The sequence below is a fragment of the Sardina pilchardus genome, chromosome 14, assembly GCF_963854185.1.
Source record: "Sardina pilchardus chromosome 14, fSarPil1.1, whole genome shotgun sequence".
Classification (NCBI taxonomy): Eukaryota; Metazoa; Chordata; class Actinopteri; order Clupeiformes; family Clupeidae; genus Sardina; species Sardina pilchardus.
In genome coordinates this window covers 10,878,230-10,883,203 of record NC_085007.1, presented here as the reverse complement: position 1 = coordinate 10,883,203, position 4,974 = coordinate 10,878,230, and the positions used below count along the sequence as shown (strand labels likewise).

Genomic DNA, 4,974 nt, shown 5'->3' with positions numbered 1-4,974 from the left:
TTAACACGATTGAGTTGTGGGTCCAATATTGTGGTCATCTCCATGGTGATTAGCTACACACCTGTTTGAAGAATGTTGTGATAAATCTCCCTCACTCTTGTCTTCCTGCATTTCTTAACAGTCTCTCCTGTCTCCTTAGTGATTGCAGTTGGTTGTGTGATGTTGTGTTTACACGAGACGAAACAGGATTGTGATTGTGTACGTACTGGAGCAGGTGTATTTGTTGTGAAATGTGCACACTGTATCCATATTGAACAGTTGTGGGTTGACGAATTACATAGTATGCTAGCTGCTTTCTGCTTCTGCTCCAAAACACTTGGTGTGGTGTATATTCGGACAGTATGGGGTGGTGTATGCAATATCTAGTGCTGTATGCGTCTGGTCTGTTGTACTTGGCATGGTGTGGTTTGTATCTGCTGTAGGTTTTGCTGTGTTCAGGATCTCGACGTGCACATTTCGCTTGTGTGTTTTTGTGTGTACCGGCTCTGCCGTAGTTTGTGTGGTGCGCTAGTAGAGACCTTGCGCACTTAGATTTTTGTACGATGCCGTGTTTCTTAATGAGAGTCCTACAAGAGGAGGAGGAAGAGGAGGAGGAGGAGAAGGAAAGGAGGAGGAAGAGGAGGAGAAAATGGCGTTTGTGTACGCAGCAGTGGGCAGAGCGGCTTGACATGTATGTGTCAGCTGGGCACAGCTGGCATGTGTGTCAGTAAACCAAAGGCTGGCATTGTTGCGCAGGCTAAACAGTCGATCACTGGCATTGACCAGCCCTGGTACTGTGGGCATTAGACCAGCGTGAACTGACGATGCTTGTGTTAAAGGAGCTAAAAAAGGGCATTATCTGCGGGGTGTAAACGGAACACATGAGACCCGGTGAGCTGGGTGGATCTGTTGAGCTGGTACTGTAGATGTGCACTGGCTGGCATGGCTCGAGAGTGGGCACAGCAACGGGTAGCGGGTATTAGTATGCCGCGCGGTGTGCTCGTTCAGCACTGGCAGGCTCACTGTTGTGTGTGTGTGTGTGTGTGTGAGAGAGAGAGTGTGTGTGTGTGTGTGTGGGGAGTGGGAGCGTAGGGCAGGGGAGGGAGGGGTGTGTGTGTGTGGAGCGAGCAGTAGCAGCAGCAGCAGCAGCAGCATGTTATGCAATAGCAGCATCAGCGGGCGAGACGTGCCCACTGCAGCAGCCCTCCGTGTGCCGTGCCAGGGACCAGCAGACAGGGTGCCAACTCAGCCCAAGATGCCCCTCTCCGTCCCTCCACCCTCCACCCACCCCTCCATCCATCCATCCATCCATTTACCCATTTATTTCTAATTTAGACTAGTTTATTCCCTTCTTTTATTCCTTCTATTCTAGTCTCTGTCTCCCTCACTCTCGTGTTTCGCATGTCTGTAATCGATGAGTCTATGGTGAAGCCTGTGAATGAAACCAGCCAGGAGAGGTGTGTGGAGTCACCCATACAAGGGAAGATTGACTCACTGAAAGCTCATCTCTTAAGCCAAAGTCGTCTGCAGAGTGGCTAGGGCCATGTGACGTTGCATGCATGCTTGTCCTTTGGTTTCGTACGGACTGTCCTCAACATGGACGGCTGGACTGTGTGTGACAATCACACAGACACATGAGCGCAAGCACACACACACACACACACACACACACACACACACGCACACCACATATACTGTACTCACACCACATATCATGTGCATGAAAATAAGCGCACGGTTCGAGGTTTCGAGCTGCATATCTACAGTACACATGGAAGAGGAAGCTTATGTAGAACTTGCTAGAAAAACCACACACTCATACAACAACAACAACAACACACACACAGTCAACGGTTTCTGAGATGAAACTAGCAGGCAGCACTTTCACATACATTTGCATTCCAATACAAAGAACTCTATGAGAATCACAATCATCTTGCGAATCGTTGCGCAATATCCTATGAAAACCTCACCTGTTATCCCGTTATTGCGTCCTTCTCTGTGCCCTGGTCTCCATCAGTTTCAGGTTCCTCCTACTCCTGGTGCCTCTTAGGTAGCTGGTATCTGTTTCTTTTTTTTTTTTTATCCTTGGCAAGGGATCTGCTGAGTGCTGCTCATGTAGATATGAAGTCCTGCTTGTTTCACAGCATTGGCAACATTTTGTGTTGAGTTAGGACGTGTTGACTTGGCACCCTTGTCCGTCTTACGCAGGAACGAGGGGAGGTGGTACTTGGTACTATTGCACAAGAGACCGAGCGAGCAAGAGAGGAGATGATGGAGGAGATTTTTTTGGCGGAGGGGAGAGGATGCTTCGCTGTCTGTGTAGGGGGGGCGGAGGGAGCCGGTCGGTAGGTAGAAAGATATGACGGAGGAACGTCGAGGTGAAGATGGAGGAGAGCGGAGTGCGTCACAGCCTCTATAACGGAGCTGCGCTGCGCTGTGCTTTCTTCCTTTCTCTCTCTCTCTCCTTCCACTGTCTCTCTGCTCTGTCGTTCCTGTACTCCTCTCTTCTCTCGTGTTCTCTCCCGTGCTCCTGCGTGCTGTGGCGTTTGCCGCGGCAGCCTCTCCCTGCTCGTCTGCTGGTCACACGGGGTCTTTCTTCTCCCGTCTGTCGCCGCGTGGCTCCCTTCCCATCCCTCCGCGCAGGCTGCGCTGGCCGAGCTGTTGTGTAATAAGGTGGACGGCAGTGGACTCTCTCCAGCGGCAACCTGTGTCCGAGCTGCTTCTCATTCCTCTCTTCTTTTCTGTTCTGCTCTCTCTCTCTCTCTCGCTCTCTCTCTCTCTCTCTCTGTCTTTCTTCTTTCTACACAAGACCTCTTCAACTTCAATTCCTTGGCCACTGCCTCTTCTTCTTCTTTTTTTCTCTGTCCCACGCTCTCTCTCTCTCTCTCTCTCTCTCTCTCTGTTCCGTGCGACTTCGTTTCCTTCTCTCTCCGTCTCTCAACGTCAGTGCTGCTGGTGCATCTGCGATCAGTCCCTTTCCTCTCTCACCGTTGCCTCTTGTGCCGATGATCCTCTACCCAGCGGCCACGCATGTGCGCGCACTCACACACACACGCGTACACACAAACACACACACACACACTCACAGAAGCGCGTTCTGTTCCACTCCCCCCTTCCGTGGTCTGTGTGAGGTGTGAGAGTGTAGCTCTCTCTCTCTTTCTCTCTCTCTCTCTCTATATCTCTCCGTCACAGACACACTGTTCCTTTCTCTTCCTCTGTCTCTCTTTCTCTCTGTCACTCTCTCTCGCTCACTCTCTCTCTTTCTCTCTCTCGCTCTCTCTCTCCTCTCTCTGCAGTCTTTCGCTGCAGTGCCTCTGCAGGCTGCATCACGTTCGTTCACAGCCAGTGAAAAAGCCCAGCCAATCAGAGCACTGCCCTTCTCTCCCGTCTCCTCACCTTACCCTTACACCCCCCCCCCTCCCCACACACACACACACACAATGTCATACACACATACACACACACTTCCCACACTCCCACACACGCGCGCACACGCAGGCTCTCGGAGATAAAAGCAGCCTTTTTTTGCCCACTGACTGCACTGAATGAGATGTGAGTCATGGTCAGACTCACACACAAACACATAGTGAGAATAGACGGGAAGAGTGTACAATTTGGGGCAGTCAACCCTGTGATGCTTTGTGTGTGTGTGTGTCTCTCTCTCTCTCTCTCTGTGTGTGTGTGTGTGTGTGTGCGTGTGCACGTGCGTACGTGCGTGTGTGTGTATGATACACTCACTGCCATGGTAGCCTATACACAAATGCCTTTACAATAACCGCAAAAGACAAACAGCAATGGCACCTCTTGAGCAAAATCCTATTTCAAAATATTACATCATATGGACGTGAAACAGTGAAACAATGAAATGCTGAAAACTGCTACAGTAGTCAATCTTGATAACAAATAGTAGCATATACTGTACAGTATAATTCTAACGTCTCCACGTGCCTAACGCACAAAAAGAAAACAAAACGCAAAACATGACGATATACTGTGAGCTCAGAGGGACCAGTATTACATAAGTAAGGGATTTTAATCCATTTCAGATCGAGCATCAACGCCTATAATCCACTACACTGACTGAGGAGCTTACAAGCATGCGCCGAAGTACACTCAGAAATATACAAAGCGAGAGAGAGAGAGAGAGAGAGAGAGAGAGAGAAAGAGAATGTAGCCTTTTGAGAACGGCTGTACAATTATTATACATGTCATTCCGTAAACTGTTAGAGGATAACATTTTAGCAAATACGCGTAGCATGGCAAAAAGAAAAACAAAAAGCCAAATGTAAGCCTGATTATCAAAAGATGCGGTTTGATTTCAGGCTGTCAAGTGTCTGCCTAGGCAACTTATTACAGCTCGACCCATTCACTACCACACACAGGTTGTCCGTGGTTTCGAACTGCTGTGGTCAGCGTGTTAGGTGCCGTGAATTGTTATGTTACCATTAATAACATAGCATCACAACATGTCCTCACCTCACATACAACAGGTATGGAGAGTGTCAGAGAGCTCTTTAGACATTTTCACTCAGCTATACAGTACTCTCACACAAGCTTGCTGGCGAGGAAGAATGTGACAGCCTACCTCTGTTCATTGACCTAGCAACACAGCAGCCATTCAGAAGTCAGCGAGCATATTTACACATCAATCATGTCACCGTGTTACTGCAGGCGGGGGAGCTCAGAGGGCAGACTACCGTGTAGAAAAAAGGAAAACAAAACCGAGCGGGAAACTGTTGACATTTGACGCGAGACAGCCTCTGGTGTGAGGATGGTTTCAAATCTCGAACATAGTTTACAGTAGTTCTGCGAGTTGTGATCAAAACAGGAGAAATAGCCAGACCGAGGCCTTGTTTTCATTTGACAAAGCTTTTCATACCATTTCTAGAACCAGTGGTAAATATATCATGTCACGTCTTGGGGCAGGACTTTAAAAGTGTCAAATTCCCTTTTGCTAGAATGAGCAGATTGAAACATGCCATATGCCTTTTA

The 4,974-nt window shown here is 48.8% G+C and overlaps 1 protein-coding gene across 1 annotated transcript in view; it reads right to left on the bottom strand.

Annotated features, from left to right (window-relative positions):
* Window positions 1–3,302, bottom strand: part of rnf208 (ring finger protein 208) — a 14,977-nt gene extending 11,675 nt beyond the window's left edge. The window contains exon 1 of the mRNA XM_062554535.1: window positions 1,953–3,302. The gene's annotated coding sequence lies outside the window, so the exon portion shown is untranslated. The remainder of the gene's footprint in view (window positions 1–1,952) is intronic.
* Between the last annotated feature and the right edge of the window lie 1,672 nt (window positions 3,303–4,974).